Here is a 24998-nt window from a genome sequence, read left to right on the forward strand (position 1 = left end):
AGGAGTCTCTTTCTCTCTCTCTCTCTTTTTCTGTTCTACTTCTTAAATAAAATCTATTTTTTGCTCTTGCCTCGGCATTTCTCAGGTGTTTAATCTTCAACACTGGGGGGCACCAAGGACCTGATCCTGATTTTCAAGACTAGTATCTGCCGGGGGTTCGGCTGGAATCATCACCAAGGTAAGTGCCTCTGTACCTCACCTCTTTCTGAGGTGCACCTTTCTGTCTCTTTCTTTCTGGATGTCAATAACAGGCACCTGTTGACTAATTAAACACAGTTGGTGCAAGTCACCAATCTACACGACTCAGGTGAAAGGATTCGTGTTCTCAGCAGCTCCTAATTGCTTGTCCTGCAGGTCAGGCATGTGGGGTTCTGACAAAGCTGTTTCTCACTGTCCTATCCAGGCTCAGAGATTGGCATCAGTAGACAGTGTCCCTAATCCCAGTTTTCCTAGAGATGCTTGGAGAGACAAAGTGTTGACACAACTCTGAGATTCTGGCCAGGGTGACTGGAAGGTTTCTTCCTCGACCTCTCTCCCAACAGCCCCAAAAGGGTATTGTAAGTCGATCCATCGGTGCTGAGCATGCCCAGTGACATACACCTCCTTCTGAACCATACTGCACTCACCCTCCCTAGCTTCTCCTGAGCACCCCTCCCCTGGTCCATCACTCTAGCTGCAGGAGAGGGATATTTCACGTGGGTGGTTCCTAAGGAAGTGCCTTCACTTGTTAAGCCCTCACAAGCCTGTAGGGAGTCTCCTCCTTATTTTTGCTGTTTCTGTGCTCTGCTGCTGATTTCTTTAGCTACAAAGAGGGAAGCTTTTCCAATTCCTCTTCCATAAACTCCTCCAGGAAAAGGGTATTACGCATCCAACAACCACTAGATGTCCTCCTCGCCTTCTGGAGAGTTCTTTGGCCCACAATGCGCTTCAAATCTTTATTCCAGCCATTACCCCTAGTGTTCTGCTGCCCAACATGGCCCCAGTACAAACTCTCTGATAGAGAATCATGCCCATCAGAGGGAAATATAAATTTTAATACTATTCTACAGCTTAGCCTATTCTACAAAAAGGAAGGAAACAGTCCTACGTGCAGGCCTAAAAACTTCTCAGACCTTGTTTTAAAAACCCAAATTGCACTAAAAAGGTAAATTAGATTCAATGATGATCCTCCATTCTTTTTTTTTTTTTTCTTCTTGTGGTGCTGGGGATTTGAACCCAGGGCCTTATGCGTGTGAGGCAAGCACTCTACCAACTGAGCTATATCCCCAGTCCTATGATCCCCCATTCTAAGCAAGACCCAATTTCCCCAAAAAAAGATCCTTAACTAACAGTAGATTCAAAATAAACAGATCAGGGTTCATTACAAGACTTGTAATGAAGGACTCCCAGGGTTACAAGTCACACGATAAGGGTGGGAAATCTGGAGGCTTACATCATTTTCATGACCGCCCCAGAAAAGCACCAGGGTTGTGATCACACTGGTAAGGTGGCATTTGATCCAGGGGTCATGCATGGAAGGAGGGGTGGAAACTGGTGACTGCTAGAGGCTCCAACATCTGGGAGAACAAAGAGACAGTTCCTCCATGGAGGCACCCATTCTTTTTCAGCACTGAGTAGATCCTCCAAACAAAAACTAAATAAAGAAGCTATAGAAGTAAAAAATGCAGGGCTGGGGCTGGAGCTCAGTGGTAGAGCACTTGCCCTGCATATGTGAGGCACTGGGTTCAACCTCAGCACCATTTAAAACAAATAAAATAAGGGTATTGTGTCCACTTATATCTAAAAAAGACATATATTAAGAAATTCTTTTTAAAAAGAAGAAGTAAAAACACAATTGATATTTTAGACCTAACAGACATGCGTATAATGTTTCATCCATCAATGACTGGATACACTTTCTCCTCAGCAGCACACACAAGCTATCCCATCTGTTGGTATACAACTGTAATATTACCTTAATATATTTTTAGCATCTGTATGATTATTTTGAGAGCTCCTTTTCCATTGATATTAATTTTTGTTTTCTTGGTTTTTTTTTATTCGATGTGTTTCATTTTTATCAAATTTTAGCTGTATTATTTCTTCTCTATTTCATATATTTGTGCTCCTAATCTTATTTTTTCCTTTCTCCTACATAATTTGAAAATAATTTGATTGTTATTCTAACTTCTTTCTGATACAAGTAGTTTAAGTTATAAATGTTCATCTGAGTACTGTTTCATCCCAGTGATCCTGATATTTTAAGCTTTTATTATCTGAGCTCAAAGCACTTTTATTTATTTTTATTGTGCTTTCTTCTTTGAACTCTGAGATATTTATAAGTATGCTATTTAATACTGAAATAGTTGATGTGTGGAGGTTGTGTTCTGTACATTTTAAGGTGATTGATTACTAATGGAATAAATCATGCAAGAAACAGTCTGCATAATTTCAAAATTTTTTAAAAAGTATTGTAAATACCTTCTATATTGATTATATTGGTTACATACATATCAAAATTGATCAAATTGTATATTTCAAATATGTGTAACTTATTGTTCTTTAACTTTACCTTAATAAAGATATAGGAGGGAAAAACAATGGATTTCATCTTAATAAAGTGCAGTAATTATCTACATTCAGGAATTTCATAAGGATTATTTCAAAATGTGAATCTAAAAAGGGGTCAACAGTTAGGAAAGCAATATAAGAAGGTTCTAGGAATGGAAATGTATTTTAGCATGAAAGTAGAAGGAAAGAGAAATGCTTCTGGATCAGAAAGTCTTCTGTGGGCAAAGTAAAAAGTTGTAGAATGTCTAAGTAAGTTGCAGAAGGTTTGTGGAGAGTAAATCTCAAAAAGTTTGTTTGTAACTAAGTTGGCAATAATTGGTACAATCAGTTAAAGCTATTCAAGTTTTTTCCTAAGGTCAAATATTAATATACTGACATACACCAAAGGTTAACCCTCTATATGTTAAAATAACAAAGATTTCTTAAAACATTAATCTGCTCTTATCTAACAAGGTAATTTCTTGTGTCTTTTAAGTTTTATTCTTTAGAGAAACTAGTGTTAAAGGAATTAGGGTTTGTACAACTCTGGTTAAACAACAATTGTTATTTTAGAGTATTACCCTATACTCCAGATTCTGAATTTTTCTTTAAAAGCTAAACTTGGTTAATAAAAAAAATCAGTGTAACTATGGTACTGTCACTGGATTCTTTGTATACTAGTTGTATTTATATCTTCCAGGTGTACAAACCTTTAAAATATAAGGTTTAGAGGAGCATTCTACCAAACTGGTGTTCTCCAATCTAAAGTTGGAAATAAAGATTTGAGATTATAGAAATTATGTTCATAGCTATTATACAAACTCAATATGTTTTTACTCTTGTTAATTTCATTTTGTATTTTCACTGTAAACTGCATGACTGTTAACTGTCAGTGCTTTAGAGATACAACTTCTAACATAACAACCAGAGTTAATTTGAGATAACAGGCCATCACCCATAGGACAGATGGGATATAAGGCTGACCTTCAGTACTAATACTGACCCTGATTAAATGGGAGGGGTAAATAACTATAAAATTATAGACATTAAAGTAAAACCTAGTGTTCCTACTTCAAGACTGGTGTAAATGGCTTGCTGGATGTTTAAAACCAAAACATACAGACTAAAGTCAAGGAAGTAAAAGGCCCAAGAAGAAAATAGCCAATATTTGGCTCTTGTCTTCTGGGGTGAGAATGACCCCAGAGAACAAGGGAAATTCTCTAGGGGCTTTGCAACTCTAGACCACTTGACCTCACTACAAGGGAACAATGAGACCCTAGAGAACAGATAGCCAACCAGTGCACATGCTGCAAAAAGGAGGGTCATTAGAGAGAAAAAATTCTAAGAGAAGCCACATGGTCAGCAAGACCCTGACCTATCCTGACAGATATCACCAAAGAAGCTAAGAGGCTTCTCCAAAGTTCTCATGAGTGACCCCCCTATTTTAGTCAAGTTTTTTGTTGCTGTGACTAAAAGATCTGTTCAGAACAAGTTTAGGGAGGAGAAGTTTGAGGGTTCAAAGTTTCAGAGGTCTCAGTCCATGGACAGCCAGCTCAATTCATTGGGGTTCTGGGTGAAGCAGGACATCATGATGGAAGAGTGTGGTAGAGGGAAGCAGCTCACATTATGATTCAGAAGCAAAGAGAGAGGTCCCCACTTGCCAGGTATAAATATATACCCCAAGGCCTTGCCCTCCAATGCCCTACTGTCTCCAGCCACACCCCACCTGCCTTCTGTTTCCATTCAGTTATTCCCATCAGGTGTTTAATTTACTGATTGGTTTAAGGCTCTCATAACCCAATCATTTTTCCTCCAAACCTCCTTGCATTGTCTCCCACATGAGCTTTGGGGGACACCTCACATTCAAACCATAAAACCCCCTGAGGAAACTGGGTTGACTCTTAACAGTAAACAGGAACAAGGTCAATTTGACCAGTTTGGTCTTGGACACCTGACAAGAGAGTTTTAACCAAAACACAACCATACCTGGGTATTTAAAAGGAAAGACACTCATTCTTTAAGTCTGACTTAAGATGTATACTTGAGGGCTGAGGACATAGTTCAGTTGGTAGAGTGCTTGCCTGCCATGCATAAGTCGCTGGGTTCAATTCCCAGCACCACACACACACACACACACACACACACACACACACAAATGATGTACACCTGCGTCAGCCCCAACAAGAGTAAGTAAGACTGGAAGTTATAAACGAAAGATTCTTAGGTGTGCCTAATAACTTTCAAAAGAGAGTATCAGAGTCAAAATCTTCTTGTAGTCAATTTAAGGTCTATAAATCTTCCTGACCTCCTACAGAGGCAGACTTGATCAGTTTGCTAGTATGATTACCTAGCCCTAAGTGACATAAATAAAGGAATCTCTACTAAACATATAAGTTACGCCAATAAAAAGGTATTTTACAAAAATCAGGTAACATTAGATATTTTAACTACATCTTACGGGGGCATATGTGACATTATAAAAACTAAATGTTGTGTTCACATTTCTGATAACTCTGGCAATGTAACTAATATCCTTAAAGATTCACATTCCAAAATAGAGGCCATGTCCTCACCAGCCTTGTCATAGGAACAACTTCTTAGCTCTTGCACTTCCTGGTGGAAAATTACTGGTTTATCATCATCATGATGATATTCATGGACATTTCCCAGATGCTACAATGTTTATTTTGCATTAATCTCATTCCAGTACTAATGTCTTCTTGTTTCTCTCATAGAAGCACCCACCTCCCAGATGACTTTATAGCCAGTTCTTCCTGAGCATTATTTTACCATGGGTCCCTCGACTGACTCAAGACATACCTAAAAGGGAATCCCAAATGATTTGCCCCACATTGCCCCCTCTCAGCCCAAAGCAGCCAGAGTGGTCATCATCCATTTCCCCTTAGAGCAGGAAGGGTTCCCTTAATCAGAGGAGGGAATGAGACTGGGACAAAGGACAAGTAGCTGATTATCAGAGAAAAGGAAATAACTAGTATCACTTCCCCATCAATGGGTTGCTAACATCTCTGGGGGAGGGGAAGGATTGTACTTTCCAACACAAGCAATCACCCCCTGAATGACTCTTTTCTTGCCTTTTGATCATATAGGCATGAGAAGAAAGGAAACCTAAAATCTATAAGAGGCAAGACTCCCCCATTCCCAGGGGTACCAGCTCTGGGTCCCCTCCTCTCTGGAGGAGTGACTCTCTTTCTTTCTCTCTCTCTCTCTTCTTAAATAAAATTATAAAATTTATTTTTAGCTCTAGCCTCAGCATTTCTCAGGTGTTTAATCTTCAACACCGGGGGAATGAGGAGGACCTGATATTGATTTTCAAGACCAGTATCACTAATTCTTAAGAGAAACCCTTATTAGACCCTTCCAAACTCATTCTATGAGGCTAATGTCACCCTGATACCAAAACCAGACAAAGATACATCAAGGAAAGAAAACTTCAGACCAATATCCCTGATTAAAAATCAGATGCAAAGATTCTCAATAAAATTCTGGTAACTCACATACGAAAACACATTAAAAAGATAGTGCACCATGATCAAGTGGGGTTCATCCCAGGGATGCAGGGTTGGTTCAACATACAAAAATCAATAAACATAATTCATCATATCAATAGACTTAAAAACAAGAATCATATGATCATCTCAATAGATGCAGAAAAAGCATTTGACAAAATACAGCAGCCCTTCATGTTCAAAACACTAGAAAAACTAGGGATGTAGGAACATACCTCAACATCATAAAAGCCATAAATGCTAAACCCAAGGCCAACATAATCCTAAATGGAGAAAAATTGAAAGTGTTCCCTCTAAAAACTGGAACAAGGCAAGGATGCCCTCTCTCACCACTTTTATTCAACATTGTCCTCGAAACTCTAGCCAGAACAATTAGAAGACAGAAATTAAAGATATACAAATAGGTAAAGAAGAACTCAAACTATCACTATTTGCTGATGATATGATTTTATATTTGGAAGATCCAAAAAATTTCACCAGAAAACTTCTAGAACTAATAAATGATTTCAACAAAGTAGCAGGATATAAAATCAAAGCCCATAAATCAAATGCATTCCTATACATCAGGAATGAATCCACTGAGAGAGAAATATAGAATACTACCCCATTCACGATCACCTCAAAAAAAAAAAAAAAAAAACAAACTTGGAAATCAATCTAACAAAAGAGATGAAAGACCTCTACAACTAAAACTGCAGAATACTAAAAAAAAAAATTGAAGAAGACCTTAGAAGACAGAAAGACCTCCCATGCTCCTAGATAGGCAGAATTAATATTGTCAAATGGCCATGCTACCAAAAGCATTATACAAATTTAATGCAATTCCTATTAAAATCCCAATGACATTTCTCATAGAACCAGAAAAAGCAATCATGAAAATCATTGAGAAAAATTAAAAACCCAGAATAGCCAAAGCAATCCTTAGCAAGTAAAATGAAGCAGGAGGCATCACAATACCAGACATCAAACTATACTACAGAGCTATAGTAATCAAAGCAGCATGGTATTGGCACCAAAACAGACATGTAGACCAATGGTGCAGAATAGAAGATACAGAGACAAACCCACATAAATACAGGTATCTCATACTAGATAAAGATGCCAAAAACATTCACTGGAGGAAAAGATAGCCTATTCAACAAATGGTGCTGGGAAAAATGAAAAGCTACATGTAACAAAATGAAATTAAACCCTTATCTCTCACTTTGCACAAAACTCAACTCACTATGGATCAAAGATTTATGTACTAGAACAGAGACCCTGCAATACTAGAAGAAAAAGTAGGCCCAAATCTTCATGTCAGCCTAGGGCCTGACTTCCTTATAACAAGGCCCCTAAAGTGCAAGAAGTTAAATCAAGAATCAATAAATGAGATGGACTCAAACTAAAAAGCTTCTTCTCAAGAATCAATAATGTGAAGAGAGAGCCTACAGATTGGGAGAAAATCTTTACCACATGCACCTCAGATAAAGCATTAAACTCTAGGATATATAAAGAACTCATAAAACTTAACACTAAAGGAAAAAAACTCAATCAATAAATGGGCTAAGGAACTGAACAGACACTTCACAGAAGAAGATATACAATCAATCAACAAATACATGGAAAAATGTTCAACATCTCCAGCAATTAGAGAAATGTAAATCAAAACTACTCTAAGATTTTATCTCACTCCAATCACAATGGCAATTATCAAGAATACACACAATAAATGTTGGCAAGAATGTGGGGGAAAAAGTACACTCATACATTGCTAGTGGTATTGCAAATTTGTACAACCATTATGGAAAGCAATATGGAGATTCCTCAGAAAACTTGGATTGGAACCACCAATTGACCCAGTTATCCCACTCTTTGTTTTATACACAGAGGACTTAAAATCAGTGTACTACAGTGACACATCAGTGTTTATACAGCTCATCTCACAACAGTTAAACTATGGAACCAACCTAGATGCCCTTCAACAGATGAATAAAGAAAATGTGGTCTATATACAATGGAATATTACTCAGTTTTAAAGATGAATGAGAGTGTGGCATTTGCTGGTAAATGGATGGAGTTAGAGAATATCATACTAAGTGAAATAAGCCAAACCCAAAAAAAACAAAGGCTGAATGTTTTCTCTGATATGTAGATGCTAATTCACAATAAGGTGGGGGGCCTAGGGAAGAATAGAGTTACTTTATATTAGTTAGAGGAGAGTGCAGGGAGGGGAAGGGGTAGGGGGAAAGGAATGATAGTAGAGTGAAACAGACATTATTACCTCATGTACATATATCACTGCATGACCAATGTGATCCTGCAATATGTATAATCAGAAAAATGAGAATACATTCCATTTATGTATGATCTATCAAAATGTATAAATGCATTCTACATCATGTACAACTAATTAGAATAAAATAAATTTTTTGAAAAAGAAATCCTTATTAGTCCTTCTCTCAGGTAGATTTGCACTGAAGTCAGCTGAACTGCACAAACACTTGGCCAGAAACTGTACTGTTGCTGCCTCATCTTGGGGATCAATGTCAGGCAGCATGATGAATCTAATCTCTCTTCTCCTGGAAGTTTTGTTTTTGTTTTTGTTTTTTTTACCTAACCCAAAGCAAGGAAAATAGGGTGCCAATATAGAGAAAGGCCAGTTCACTCTTTGGATTCACATCTCCCCTCCATAGTGGCTGGGTAACATCAGCAAGTGGCCCAAATTCTCTGTCTCAGCATCTTAGTCTGTAAAATGAGGGTCTAAATACCCACCTTCAATACTGGCTATGGCGTGAAGATTAAGCACAGTGGAGATGGCTCCCAGCATGCAGCTGCCAACCAGTAGGTGCCCAAGGAATGTAGATGATGGTGTTATTCATAAAATAGATGTTACTCAACTAACGATGAGGTTATGCTCCAGACCCGGTAAACCCATAGTAAGCTGAAAATTTTGTAACTTGAAAATTCATTTAATACACCTGACATACTGGACGTTGCCACTTAGCCTAGCTGGTCCTAAACATGCTCAGACACTCAGGTTAGCCTACCTCCAGGCTAAATCATCTAACACAAAGCCTTTTGCAATAAAGTGTTGAATATCTCATACAATTCATTGAATACTATACCAAAAATGATAACCTGAGTGGTTGTATGGGTACGCTTTTATGACTTTACCACTACAAAGTCAGAAAATAAGAAGTCTAACCATCATAAGTTGGAAACCATCTGTATACTCAGAACATGCTGATACAGTCTTAATAAAATCCAAACTCCATCCTCCATTCATTCACAAGGCCCCACCTGAAATGGCCCTTGCCTATTGCTCCTGACCCTTCTGACTCTGCCAACCCCGCCTTACCAAACTGCAGATCCTCTCAACTCCCTTCACTGCCTCACAGGCCCTGAGCTCTGCTTCCAAGTCTGGGTTCCTGGGCTTCCCGCAGGTAGAACTTGACTCTCTCGCTCTCTTTCTCACACTCTCACACACACACACACACACACACACACACACACACATACACACACACACACAAAATACACTCTTTTTTATTATGGAAGACTTCAAACATGCAAAAGTAAACAAAGAAAGAATGTCATGAACCCTGTGATGGTATAGATATGAGGTGTCCCCCAAAAGTTCACATGTGAGACAATGCAAGGAAATTTTGAGGTGAAATGATTGGGTTATGAAGGTCTTAACCTAAGCAGTGCATTAATGCACTTGAATGGATCAACTGGGTGGTAACTAGGCAGGTAGGGTGTGGCTGGAGGAGGTAAGTCTCAGGGGGCATGCTTTGGGGGTGCACATATCTTGACCCTGGTGAGTGGCACTCTCTCTGCTTTCCTCCGCCGCACCCTTCTGCCGTGATGTGCTGCTTCCTCACCTCAGGCCCAGAGCAATGGAGTTGGCCAGCTGTGGACTGAGACCTCTGAGACCATGAGTACCAAATAAATCTCCTCCTCTCGTTGGTCTCGTCAGGCCTGTGGTCACAGAAGTGAAAAAACTGACTGAAACAAACCCCACGTGCCAATGACCTGATTCAATTCCCAAGCAATGACCAACGTCGTCTCCACCCCACCCCACGTTTCCTTTCCTCCAGATGCATTTTGAAGCAAATCTTACAACAATTTATCTGTAGATATTTCTGCAGGTACTTCTATATCTTTTTAAAAATTATCCTCCACACTGCTCTCCAGAGTGGCTGCACCAATTTGCAACTCCACCAGCAATGTAAAAGTGTGCCTTTTTCCCCGCATCCACGCCAGCACCTATTATTGCTGTGTTCCTGATAATAGCCATTCTAATTAGAGTAAGATGAAATCTTAGGGTGCTTTTAATTTGCATTTCTCTAATTACTAGAGATGTTGAGCTCTTTTTCATATGTTTATTAATCACCTGTATATCTTCTTCTGTAAAGTGTCTGTCCAGTTCCTTGGCCCATTTATTGATTGTATTTTTAGTGTAAAGTTTTGTAAGTTCTTTATAAATTTTGGAGATTAGTGCTCTATCTGAAATGCATGTGGAAAAGATTTTCTCCCACTCTGTAGGCTCTCTTTTCACGTTATTGATTGTATCCTTTGCTGAGAAAAAGCATTTTAGTTTGAATCCATCCAAAACTTGGAATGGACCCACCTTTTGACCCAGTTATCCCACTCCTCAGTTTAAACCCAAAGGACTAAAAATCAGCATACTACAGTAACGCAGCCACATCAACGTTTATAGCAGCTCAATTCACAATAGCTAGATTGTGGAACCAACCTAGATGCCCTTCAACAAATGAACAGATAATTACTCAATGGAAATTATTCAGCCATAAAGAAGAATAATATTATGACATTTGCAGATAAATGGATGGAACTGGAGAATATCATGCTAAGTGAAATAAACCAAACCCAAAAAAACAAAGGCTGAATGTTTTCCCTGATAAGTGGATGATGATACATAATGGGGGTGCAGGGGGGTGGGGGTTGAGAGAAGAATGGAGGAAATTTACATTATATAGAAAGAAATGGTGGGGGGCAGAGGTATGAAAAATGGTGGAATGAGACAGACATCATTACCCTATGTACATGTATGATTACACAAATGGTATGAATCTACATTGTCCACAACCATAGAAATGAAAAATTGTACCCCATTTGTGTGCAATGAATCGAAGTGCAGCTTGTAAAAATAAAATTTTTTTAAATTTAAAAAATTATCCTCTAATTCTAAAGTCATAAATAATATTAGAACTTTATAAATGATATCACATCCCTAAAAATGTTAATAATTCCTTAAGTTCATTACATATTTAATCAACAGTCCAATTTTCAATTGTCTCATAAATCATATTTTTTTTACAGTTTGTCTGAATCTAAATTTTAAAAATTCACATATTGCAATTGATGAAGTGTCTCTTAAGTCTCCTTTTGACTTACAGGTTCCCACTCTCTCCCTTGACATGTTCTCACAATTTGTTGAAGAAACCAGGTCACTGATTCTATAGTTCTCCACTCAATATTTTCCTGGTTGTACCCCACAGTATCATTTAACATGTCCCTCTGTTCCCTGTGCATTATGTTAACCAATAATTAGGTCCAAAGGGTTATTCAGATATAGGTGGTGGTGTGTTCTATTAGAGACAGACAACATCTGGATTTCTGTCTGTCTGACTGTGTTATGCTACCAGGTACAGGTGAGCATTGTCCAGAACCATTGTTTCATTAGAGGATACAAAGTGATAACATCCTAATTTCATTGTTCTCTTTTATTTATTATAAAATAACAAAGAGGAACTATAAAGAAAAAGTTTATTTCATCAACCATTTGGTCACTTCATGTATAGGATAACTATAGTATAAAAAAAGATGGCAAAAGATTCTTGATTTTGTTCTTTTAAGTCTTTACTAATTTTTGTCTTTACTGGTTTTTTTGTCTACTGATTTTTTTATTATTGTTCTATCAATTAATTTGAAATGATACTAAATCTTCAACGATGATGGTAGACTCTTTGTCCCTTTACCTCTATCCCTTTGCATTCGGGTCATGCCCTTTGAAAGCCTATGTTAGATGCTTGCTCGTTAGTGTTCTTTTCTGAATGAATTGAGCCCTTTTCACTATGAAATGTCCCTCGACATCACTGGGGATTCTCCTTCAGAGTGGAAGCCTATCTCACCTAATATAAATATGTCCACTCAGGCGTCTTACATTTACTTCCTGCTTGGTGCATTTTGTGGCTCCATTTCCTCAAACTACTCATGTCTTTTTATTTAAAGTACATCTTTTGTAGAGAGCCTGTGGTGGGAGCTTGCTTCTTTATTCTTTCTGACACGCCTTGCCTTTTATTTGGTGTGCTCCCTTCACTGATGACTAATGTGACTATCGACACAATCGTGTCTAAGTCACCATTTTATTACTTCTTTTCTAATTGTCCAACTCCCCCTCTTCCTCGGCCTCTTTCTTCTTTTCTCCTTTGTTCCTCCTATCCTGTTTTTTAAGTAGGGAGGGGATCGAGTCATTTATTATTATGCAGAATTTACACTTCTGATTCACTTTTTAGGTGTAACATTTGCATTATATTGACGACTGAAGTTGGAACCTACCTACAGCTGGTGCCATTCCATTTCACTTAAATTACAGGCCCAGTCCATGTGCACTGTTGTGATACTTGAGCTGTTACGTAACGTCCGTCTACATACGTTGTGAACTCTAAGGACAATGTTGTGACTTCTCTTTTCAACAATCATATGTACCATAGAGAAATTAAATCTGAGTGTGGAGAGAATAGCTTTATATACATTTATGTACTGAGCTGTTTATCATTTCCAGTGCTGCTCACTCCTTCCTGAGGATCTGAGGTAGCATGTCCTATAGTTCAGTTTAGGTCTGCTGATGAGGAACTAAGTTAGTTTTCGTAAGACAATGTCTTTAATTCACCTCTAATGCAGAATTGCACCTTCGCTGGGCATAGGATTCGAGGCTGATGTGTTTCACTTCCACCCTTTGAAGATGGTGCTCTATTTTATTCTTTCCTCCTTAGTTCATGGTGAGAGGTCTGCTGCTGCTGAGAGTTACTGTTACTCTCTATACCGTACATCTCTTTCTTTTCCTGCCTTCAAGATTGCTCTTAACAGTTGCCTCTGTTGTGCTCAGAATGCTCTTCTTAGTGTCTATCTGGCTTGTGGTTCATGGAACAAGTTGAATCTATAAATCTACGTCTTATGACAAACTTGGGAAATTTGGAATCACTATTTCTCCAACTGTATCTTTTGTCCCATTTGCCTTCCTCTCCTGGATTATCAAATACATGTATGTCAGTCTGTTGGGTATCATCTAACAGGTTCCAGAATTTCTATTCCTCTTTTGCTGTTAAATCTATCAAGTTTTTGCTTTATATATTTTAATTTGTAAGTCCCAGAGGACCATTTAATTCTTTCAAATATTTCCATTTTTGTGCTGAGATTTCCTATGTTTTGTTTATTGAGGGCATGTATATTTTACATCATTGAACTTGAGTATAATAGCTGCATTAACACTTTCATCTAATAATTCCAGTATGGCTCTTTTGAGTCTTTTCTCTTGAGAATAAGTCCCATCTTTTTCCACATTCCTGGTTCACTGTATGTCTGGTAATTTTAAATTCTCTTAGACCTTTTTGGATGTTTGACTCTTGAATCTGATAAATATTAGATTTTGCAGACGCTATTCCTGTATATTTTTGCCAATGACCGATGTTTCTGTTTTAGCTGTTAATTGGTTTGGTTGGACACAAACGGTAAACACTGTTTCTTGAGTGGAAACTCAAGGTTTTTGTTTGGGGGATTTTGTTTTTGTTTTTGTTTTGCTTGTTGGTTTGTTGGTCCTTAGCTGGGAATTTGGGGATCCAGTCAGAGATGGAGGAGATCAGAATTGGGGATTCCCTGTCCAGCTCTTTCCTACCAAGACTCCTCCCTTCTCCCCCATGGCTCCCCATTCAGTCTCCTGATCTCCAGGCCAGAGACAGTGTTCCCAGCCACACCAGCACCCCACATGCCCACACGGCACCTGCCCAGGACACAGGCACAAAAGCCAGGGCTTCCACCAAGAGAACTCCCCTCCTCTGCACGTGGATGCCACACTGCAACCTGCTGCTTACACTCTCCAGAAGCTTCAGGGAGCTGCTTTTGGTGTTCAGATTTTATAGTTGCTGTCTGCTGGAGGGTCAGTCCAGTACTGCTTTACTCAGCTGGAAGACAAGGTCCAAGTTCCTGGTAGTTTTAATTTATGTCTCTTATAATTAGGTATAAGCTTCTTTTCATATGCTTTTTTGACCTTATCTCTGTTAACTCTAATCATATCTCTTACCCATTTTCCTATTGTTGATCTTTTTCTTATTTTTAGGTATCATTTGCACACTAGAAATATTGTCTTTGTGATAGAAATTGCAAAATTTAAAAATCCAGGTTGACATGTTGATTTTTACCTTGTGTATAGTGTTGTTGACCTTGAAAAATTGTTATGTAATCCAATCTATAGATCTCTCCTTACTGTATTTGGGTTTTATATTACAGTGAGTGAAGTTTTTCTCAATCCAGCTTCCATCTCTTATAGAGTGTCACTTTCTTACATGTAACTCTCTGGTCCACTTGGAACTCATGCTCATGTTCAGCATGAGGAATGAGTCCAACGTTGCCTGGGGCAGGGCCCTAATGTCCCCAGAGTGCCTACTGCAGATTGCTCTGTACAGACACAGGCCTGCGCTCCATCATCCCAGGGCACATCTTTCCATCTCAGGTCATTTACTGAATTTCTTATCAGCTGGGACCCATTATTGTCCCTAAAGAGTCACTGGCAAACGCAGGAATTGCTGTTAGCCCCCAGCTGAAGAGAACAGGGCACTGTGCATGGTAGAGTTACTGGTTATCTTCCTGGTGCCGCTCTTGTAAGCACCCTCCCTTCCCCCATTCCACAAGGCCCCATCGGGCACGGTGTTTGTACACCTGCCAGAGCTGGCAGTTCCCCCAGCCTGGATAGTCCAAGAGTCCCACTCCCCTGGTGGTGCCCATTAGTGCAGGAGAACATGACCCAAGCAGAAGGCCATCTATCAAGGTGTAAAACTTATTGACTACCATCTTCATCTTCTCTGGCCCCAGCCAATCCTCTTAGAAAGAAAGAAAGAAAGAAAGAAAGAAAGAAAGAAAGAAAGAAAGAAAGAAAGAAAGAAGGAAGGAAGGAAGGAAGGAAAGAAAGAAAGAAAGAAAGAAAGACAACAGAGGAGAGTCAAGAGGTGGAAATGGGAAAAAAGGATCCTGATGAGCTCAGTTGGTCTCCTAAATCTAGCCGTGCCTGAAGTCAATTCCAGTTCTTTATTTCTAGAGACATAGATACCAATGAAGCTCCCACAACTGGACCTCTGTCACATGAAAATGAAGGCATCCCATAGCCACAGGATCAGAGCCTGTGGAGGCAGAACCAGCACGGACCCCTTGTGCTGCCCTGGTCTTGGTGCCTCTCCAAGGTGGGCCATGCTTCACTTTCTCCAGCCCCTTCCCCTCTTTACGTTGCCCTGTGCAGAAGAGGAGACCAAGAAATTATTGAACTCAGTAGCTGTGACTGACAGGAAGCCATGTAGAGCACTCTGTGACTCAGTTTCCTCATCTTGAGGGCAAGAATCGTCCTGCATGCACCATAAAGGTGCACTGAGCCACGGTAAATCAAAGCACTTTGTCTTCTAAAAAGTGCTGGCGGATGCAAAGTATTAGTTAAGGGGAAATGTCTGCTTTACGCTCTATCACATACAATCTCTAGGATCTCTTCCAGATCTAACATTAAAATATTTTTAAATATATGCAATTAAATCATGAATTTTGCTTATCTTTGTATATAATTCACTCATTTATTCTGTATCTATTTGTAGACCATGCCTTAGTTCATGCGTTATCTGTGTTGTAAACGTAGGGCTGCATGCAGATGTCTCTTATCTATACCAAAACTAACTCTCTTGCCAAAGCAGGTGCTCTGTCCTGTATGCAGGATGGGGATCCAGACCAGCCTGCAGTGAGCTTGATGCTTGGCATGTGCTGGACATGCTTCCATGATCGCTCTTTTCATGCCCTCATCTACCTGTGGGGCAGGAGCATTAGAGACAGAAACGTTAAGGTCACCCAAAGGCACACCAGAAGGTGGCTGAACCTCAGGCTCTGCTGCCCGTGCAGTCAGGATTCAGCTTCAGGTCTGATGGGGAAGATCTCTCTCTCTCTCAATCTCATCAGGCTGCCTTCTTTTGGGGACAGCCAAACAGTGCCTGCCAGGCAATTTCCTGCTCTAATTGGGCCACATCTGTATTAAGGGGGCCAGAGGAAGTCTGGGGTCTCCTCCATTTCTACGATGCAGTTTCCAAGGCACCTCCTCAGGCCAGCAGCAACGAGGCTGACCCAGGTCCCAGGTCTGGGCTTCTGGGCATGGGATTCCTGCCATTGCCTCACATAGACGTGCCTTTTCTTCTGTCCCCAGAGCCTCTCTGAATTGGAAAATCCTGATTTCCAGTTTTCAGAAGAATCAGCCAGCATCCCTCATCTCCCCAAACAGACAGAAGTCACAGAAGGATGCATACATGCTCGGCTCCAGGAGAGGGGCTGTCACCGTCTTCTGGGAGAATCTAAGATTTCTCTCCATCCAACCCAAAGTACAAGGTGCCTGGCAGCTCTAGCAGAATCCCTGGTGCCATCTGCTGGTCATGTTGAGTATGTCTCCCCAGGAAGTTAAGTGGGTGCTAGACGTACACACCTTTCAGGAGTCACCTGGCCTGCCCAAGGCACTGTGTGGGCTCTAGGGATGGGTGGAGTTCAAGTCAAGTCCCTACCCCACAGGCCATCTGGAAAACTGGGGGATGTGCCGAGAGACCATTGTCTTGGTCAGCTTTTTCACTACTGTGACTTAAAGACCTGACAAGAATAATCAGAAGTGAGCCTCTGTGGGGGCTCACAATTTCAGAGGTATCAGTTCATAGAAGGTTGACTCCATTCCTTGGAGCTCAAGGTGAGGCAGACCAACATGGCGGAAGAGTGTGGTGGGGAAAGGTGACTCCAGACATTACCAGGAAGCAGAGAGAGAGAGAGAGAGAGAGAGAGAGAGAGAGAGAGAGAGAGAGAGAGAGGCACTCTGTTCAACAAGCACAAAATGTAAACCCCAAAAGCATGCTCCCAGGGACCCAATTCCGCCAGCCACACCCTACCTGGCTTCAGTTACCACCCAGTTAATCCCTATCAGGAGATTAATTCACTTATTGGATTATCATTTCACTTCTAAACCTTCTTGCATTGTCTCAGACATGAGCTTTTAGGGAACACCTAATATCTAAACCATAACAATCATATAGTGACTGGGGACAGCCACATGATTTCTGGGTCAGGAGAATAGAAGCAGGTGAGGCATCACATCACATCCCAGGGAGTCCCTAAAACTGGTCCTAGGAGACGTGGATTAGGGGGACCTGGCATCTTAGGGACAGGAGCAGCAAGAGGCAAGGAATATGTACTGTGCCCACCTCAGTCCTACAGCAACAAAAAACCCTTAGCAGAAGCACCACCAGTCATGGCAGAAGTGTGGGGGTGTTGGAAATGTGGACCCATACCACTGGAGAGGGGCCTCGAATGACAGGCCAACAGTTCAGCCTGCTGGTGTCCCCCAGAGTGTGTCCAGAGTGGCCAGGTTAAGAAAAACATAAAAATGGGGCCCATTTTGTGAATATTATACTAGAGAATTTGGGAGAGAAATGACGGTGATTTAAAAGACTTTTAAAATTAGGAAAATGGTAGTAATTTTAAAGATATTTAAAATTAAACACATATCTTATCCAGTAGAACATAATGGACTTAAATGTGCTAAAGACTAAGGAGCAGACGTGAAAGGCGCTCTCCACCTGCAGCAGCCCCCTTGGGGTGTCCACCTGGAGTCTAGGGTTTCCAAGTGGGAGAAACTGAGGCTCACTACACAACACGCTTTGGAAGTTTGAGGGGGATGATTTCAGAGCAATGCACATTTTGTTTGCATGCACATTTTAATTGTTTTTTAAGATAGGATCCTGCTCTATTTGAAACTCTTTGTCAAGACACAGAGCTCAGCCTGCCCCTCTCTTGCATTTCGCTGGGCTCCCCATGATTGATTTAATCCACCTGCTGTTGGAGGACGTTTCTTCACCCAACTTCATCAGTGAGAAATTTGAATCTTGGTGTGTCAGTTGACTTTCCACCACTGTGACCAAAATACTGGTATAAACAACTTACAAAAGGAAAAAGGCTTTTGGTTTCAGAGATTTCAGTTCATGGTTGGCCAACTCCATGGCTCTGGGTCAGAGATGAGCCAGAACATCATGGCAGAAGGGCGTGGCAGAGGAAAGCTGTTCAGCTCACTGCGGCCAAGAAGCAGAGAGGGGACTGGGGACAAGAAGCACCCTCTCAGGGCATACTCTCAGTGACCTACGTCCTCCACCTAGGTCCTGCCTCCCACAGCCTCCACCACCTCCCACTCAGACTGTGAATCTACCCATAAATTCATCCACTGATGAGGTCAGAGTCCTGGTGATCCACTCACTTCCCAAAAGCCCTACCTCTGAACCCTGCTGCACTGAGAACCAAGCCTTCCACACATGAGTCTTCGCTTCATATCCAAACAATAACACCTGGAGAGGTTACTGGCTTGTGCCGGGTAGCATAGATAATTAGAAGTAACTCCCAGGCTCAAAACTCCTCACAACCAACCAGTCTTTCTCCTACTCTGGATCCCCCTTGAGCTTCTTGCTGCAGTTCTAGGGTAGGAGCAGGGTCTATACTGGAGAAGACCTCAGGGTCAGCTTTCATCCCAGGGATCCCAGAGGAGGACTGAGGACAATCAACGTCACAGCTAACAGAACTCCAGCCCAGCCTTCTCACTAAAGAATGAGTTAGACACATGCCATCCTACTGAATTAGTGAGAACTTGGAGACAAAGAACATAAAAGAATCTAGAGGGGGGAAAAATCCTGGTGTCTGGTCCTTACATCAATTTTTGATAATGAGTGTCACATATTTAAATGTTCACACATAATCATCACGTTAGCATTAACCATACCATCAAAGACAATCTGATTATATAATATGCTTCTTCATGTATCACCACCATGAACTTGTTAATACATGTAATTATAAATGAAGAAGTCGATTGGGGGCAGATCCAGTGGAAGCCACTGGAAGTCCAAATGTGCTTTCCTGCTGTTTCCCATCAACCTGAATAAAACGAAGCTGAACAACTGTCCAGGCAACACCAGTCCAGGAAACTGTTGGCCACTGCCCTCCACTCCTGCTCCTGCTGCTGTCCAGGACGCGTATTCTCTGTGCCCACCATCCTTGATCCTTTGACTGCAAGAGGTTGATGCCCAACTACTACCTTCTTCTGCAGAAAAGCCACTGGGTAGCACCCAGGGCCAAAGGGGGACCAGACAAGCCAGAATGGAGCAAGAGGCCGCGGAACTCATGTCAGGGCTTATCACGAGGATGACAGTCGGGGCAGAGTGGGGAAAATGGACCATTGTGTTCAGCTGGGTTTTGATTCTCATCTGAGAAACGGGACTAATTTCTTAAAATGAACTCCTTTTAGTTCTAAAACAATGTGTATTACTACAGAAAACAAGTCACTCCTCTTCATACTGTAATGGTAATTTCACAAGCTAGTCAGCTTGTGGTTGGACAGCTACATACACCCTTCACAGCATCCCACAGATCTGCGGTTTGCTAGGACATTTCTAGTTAGAACTCTTTTATAAGACACGAAACACATTGAACAATGTGCCCAAATCTCAAATGTGTAGTTTAATGCATTTTTGCATTTGTAGAAACAAGAGTAACCAACACCCAAATCAAGATACAGAATATTTTCAGTGCTCTAGGGGGAGGGTCCCCTCATGCCCCTCTCAGTCAAACCCCTACTGAGTAGGTGACCACTGTTCTACCTCCTGGCACTGTGACCCGTTTTCCAGGTCTTGAGCTTTATATAAATGGAATCATCCAGTATGACTCTTGTATGTCTGCTTCTTCCCCTCAACCCTGTGTCTGTGAAGATTTAGTCATATTACCGTATGCTACAGTTGTTCTTCTTTTTGGCTATATGATATATGAAATTGTGACATTGTACAACTATGCCACGGTTTATTCATTCTAGTATAAATAACCATTTGGGTTGTTTCTAAGTTTTTTTTACTACTATGAGCAAAGATTCTAGGAACATTCTGGGCATGCCTTTTGGTGAACAGGTGAAATCATTTCTCTTGAATGTACATCTAAGTATGGAATTACTGGGTCACAGGGTAGGCATAAGCTTAGCTTTAGCAGGCACTTCCACGTGATTCTCCAAAGCAGTTGTACCCATGTACACTCCCACCAGCAATGCCTGAGAGTTCTAGTTGCTCCATGTCTTTGGCAACACTTGAGAGTGTCAGACTTTTTCATTCTAGTCCTTCTGGTGACTGCGTGTGGCATCCTGTTGCAATTTGCATTGCATTTTTTTTGGCCTAATAGTGACATTGACTGCCTTTTCATCTACTTACTGGCCATTTAGATACTCTCTTTTCTCAAATGTCTGCTCAAGTCTTTTCCCCATTTTTTAAAATCTGAATGTCTATCCTTTTCTTATTGATTTGTAGGAATTCTTTTTATACTCTAGATACCAGTAATTGTCAGATATGTGTATTCAAAATGTCTTTTCCTAGTCTCTGCTTTGCTTTTTTTTACTCTCATAATATTGTATTTTTGTGAACAGAAAATTCTTAATTGGGGCTGGTGTTGTGGCTCAGCGGTAGAGCACTCGCCTAGCATGTGTGAAGCACTGGATTTGATTCTCAGCACCACATAAAATAAATAGAGGCATGTGTCCATCTACAATTGAAAAATATATTTAAAATATTCTTGATTGTACCGATTTTCTTTTTGCCTCCTAGTGATGCTTTTCATTTTCTGCTTGAGAAATCTTTGCCAACTCCGAAAGACATGAAGATAAAGTCCTAAGTTGTTTTTTATTAGAAGAATCACTATATGTACATAAGTGTGTAGGATGTATGTGTAGGACTTTTTTAGAAGAATCACATATAAGCATACATATATATGCATACACACATACATCTACATATTTTGTCTATAATGTTTCTTATGTTAAAATTATGTTAATTATTATAAAATTATTGCTAATTAATTTTTATGCATGATGCATAATATAAGTGGACATTGAGGCACAAGTCATAGTCTTTGAGATTCCTGAAGTTTGAAAATCACAAAGAAGAGGAAAGAGGTTTTGGACTCCAAGAGACCTCAGTTTGAACACCACACGTACTATTTACTATGTATGTATCCATGGGCAAGTAATTTCACTGCTCTCAGACAAAGCTCCTCCTCTGCAGAATGGACATGGTAACACCTCCTTTAATTTTTTGTGAGATGTTGTTATAGGGATTATCACAAAGTACACAGAACACAGGTCGCACGTTACCTAGAGCATGGGGGACAGGCTGTGTTCTTCTCCGGGGCAGGGTGTTTTCTCCACATTTCTAACTCACTGAGCTCCCCTCCTGGGTTGAATACTTGATTGCTGAATAAGTACTTGTGGTTTTACCTTTTTCTCCACTAAAAATATTTTCATGTAAAACTAGACCCCTGCCACCCTAAATCCTGAGCTACTGTTATTCAGCATGGTGGGATGCAAGATAGTGTGGAGAATGATCAGTCCAAAGAGAGCTTCCAATTACAAATGGGAGATTAATGGAGAGAGCTCTTGTGTGGGGGGCACAGGAACACTACAGTTCAGATGGTGACGTGAAATCAAACTGCCACCTGCAATGCTATGTGAATTATCTGTGATAGTCCAGATAGCCCAAAATATGTTCAAGGAAAACATGCAGTAGCACACACTTTTAAAAAATAAATTTGCTTTATTTAATGTGTAAATGGATTAATTGATAGAGGATCACAGAAACTTTTGTCATTGACAGTCGATGATCTTATTAATGAAACATAATGGAATTTCTCCAGGGGAAAAGAAAGAGGAGTTTTCTGATTTGAACGTGGACAAGAAGGGGAAAATGTTCTTTGCAACACAGCAAATTTAAGAAAAGAAGAAGAGAATTAATACTATAAAGGGGGGAGATTAGTTAATCAGGAAATGAGAAAGAAGAGAACACAACAAACCCAAGTAACCTCCAGGTACTGCAGTTAAAAAAGAGAGAAACAAGAAAATAGATACTGATAATCAGAAATAAGGGACATGAGCAAAGATATAAAAGACATTTTAAGTCATGGGAAAATAAACTGTATAATTCTGTGAAAATAAATTTGAAAAGTTTGATAAAATGGATGTATTCTAAGACAAAATACATTTTTATAAATGGGAAATCTGAGTAGCTTAGTAATGCTATAAGAGAGCCAAAGGATAGTCTAAAAACTAAAAGAGAGAGAGAGATTAAAAGGACCCTGGGCCCTAATGATTTTAAAGATTTTTTTTTTGAACTCACAAAAAACTATCATTTCCATTTTATGTAGGTATTCCCATAAGTCTGTAAAAGATGGTAAGTTTACCCATTCCATTCATTAAGCTTCTTATAACCTTGATGTGGCACCATGAACAGAAAAAGGAATGTGAATATAGACACAAATTGAAATTGCAAATCGAATCAAGCAATGTTCTCGAGTAATGACCTCATAATCAACAGTGGCGTGGAATATGAGAATGGGTCCATACCTGGAGAGCTAGTGACATAATTTCTCTCATCAATAGATCAAAGAAGGTATGCCGCCGAGGGGCCGGGGCAGCTGGAGACCCCCAGGCAGGTGCTGAGGCTGAGCCTAGGCCTTTATTAAGCAATCTGGCCTCTCCAGCGCCTTGGTTCTCTTGTTGGAAATGATGGATGGATTACAAATTCTATTTTAAGTTTCTATATATGTTTTTTTTTTAATTGTAAACAAATGGGATACATGTTGTTTCTCTGTTTGTACATGGAGTAAAGGCATACCATTTGTGTAATCATAAATTTACATAGGGTAATGCTGTTTAATTCATCCTGTTATTTTTTCCCTTCCCCCCACCCCTCCCACCCCTCTTTTCCCTCTATACAGTCCTTCCTTCCCCCATTCTTGCCCCCCTCCCTAATCCTAACTCTAACCCTAAAACTAACCCCTCCCACGCCCAATTATGTGTCATCATCCACTTATCAGTGAGATCATTCTTCCTTTGGTTTTTTGAGATTGGCTTATCTCACTTAGCATGATATTCTCCAATTTCATCCATTTGCTGCAAATGCCATAATTTTATCATTCTTTATGGCTGAGTAATATTCCATTGTATATATATGCCACAGTTTCTTTATCCATTCATCAACTGAAGGACATCTAGGTTGGTTCCACAATCTGGCTATGGTGAATTGAGCAGCAATGAACATTGATGTGGCTGTATCTCTGTAGTATGCTGATTTTAAGTCCTTTGGGTATAGGCCAAGGAGTGGGATAGCTGGGTCAAATGGTGGGTCCATTCCAAGTTTTCTAAGGAATCTCCATACTGCTTTCCAGAGTGGCTGCACTAATTTGTAACCCCACCAGCAATGTATGAGTGTACCTTTTTCCCCACATCCTCGCCAACACCTGTTGTTGCTTGTATTCTTGATAATTGCCATTCTAATTGGGGTGAGATGGAATCTTAGGGTGGTTTTGATTTGCATTTCTCTTATTACTAGAGATGTTGAACATTTTTCCATATGTTTGTTGATTGCTTGTAGATCTTCTTCTGTGAAGTGTCTGTTCATTTCCTTAGACCATTTGTCAGTTGGGTTATTTGTAATCTTGGTGTTGATTTTTTTGAGTTCTTTATAGATTCTGGAGATTAGTGCTCTATCTGAAGTATGATTGGCAAAGATTTTCTCCCACTCTGTAGGCTCTTTCTTCGCATTGTTGATAGTTTCCTTTGCTGAGAGAAAGCTTTTTAGTTTGAATCTATCCCAGTTGTTGATTCTTGCTTTTATTTCTTGTGCTATGGGAGTCCTGTTGAGGAAGTCTGGTCCTAAGCCGACATGTTGAAGATCTGGACCTACTTTTTCTTCTATAAGATGCAGGGTCTCTGGTCTGATTCTGAGGTCCTTAATCCATTTTGAGTTTAGTTTCGTGCACAGTGAGAGATATGGGTTTAGTTTCATTCTGTTGCATATGGATTTCCAATTTTCCCAGCACCATTTGTTGAAGAGGCTATCTTTTCTCCATTGCATATTTTTGGCACCTTTGTCTAGTATGAGAAAATTGTATTTATTTAGGTTTGTGTCCGTGTCCTCTATTCTGTACCATTGATCTACCTGTCTATTTTGGTACCAATACCATGCCGTTTTTGTTACTATTGCTTTGTAGTATAGTTGAAGTTCTGGTATTGCGATACCCCCAGCTTCATTTTTCCTGCGAAGGATTGCTTTAGCTATTCTGGGTTTCTTATTCTTCCAGATGAATTTCATGATTGCTTGTTCTATTTCTGTAAGATACATCGTTGGGATTTTAATTGGAATTGCATTGAATCTGTATAGCACTTTTGGTAGTATGGCCATTTTGACAATATTAATTCTGCCTATCCAAGAACATGGGAGATCTTTCCGTCTTCTAAGGTGTTCTTTAATTTCTTTCTTTAGTGTTCTGTAGTTCTCATTGTAGAGGTCTTTCACCTCTTTTGTGAGATTGATTCCCAAGTATTTTATTTTTTTCAAGGCTATTGTGAATGGGATAGTTTTCCTAACTTCTCTTTCTGAAGATTCATCACTTATGTATAAAAATGCATTAGATTTATGAGCATTGATCTTATATCCCGCTACTTTACTGAATTCACTTATGAGTTCTAAAAGTTTTCTGGTGGAATTTCCTGGTTCCTCTAAGTATATAATCATATCATCAGCAAATAGGGATAGCTTGAGTTCTTCTTTTCCTATTCATATCCCTTTAATTTCTTTGGTC

Source organism: Sciurus carolinensis, chromosome 5 (assembly GCF_902686445.1).
Source record: "Sciurus carolinensis chromosome 5, mSciCar1.2, whole genome shotgun sequence".
Classification (NCBI taxonomy): domain Eukaryota; kingdom Metazoa; phylum Chordata; class Mammalia; order Rodentia; family Sciuridae; genus Sciurus; species Sciurus carolinensis.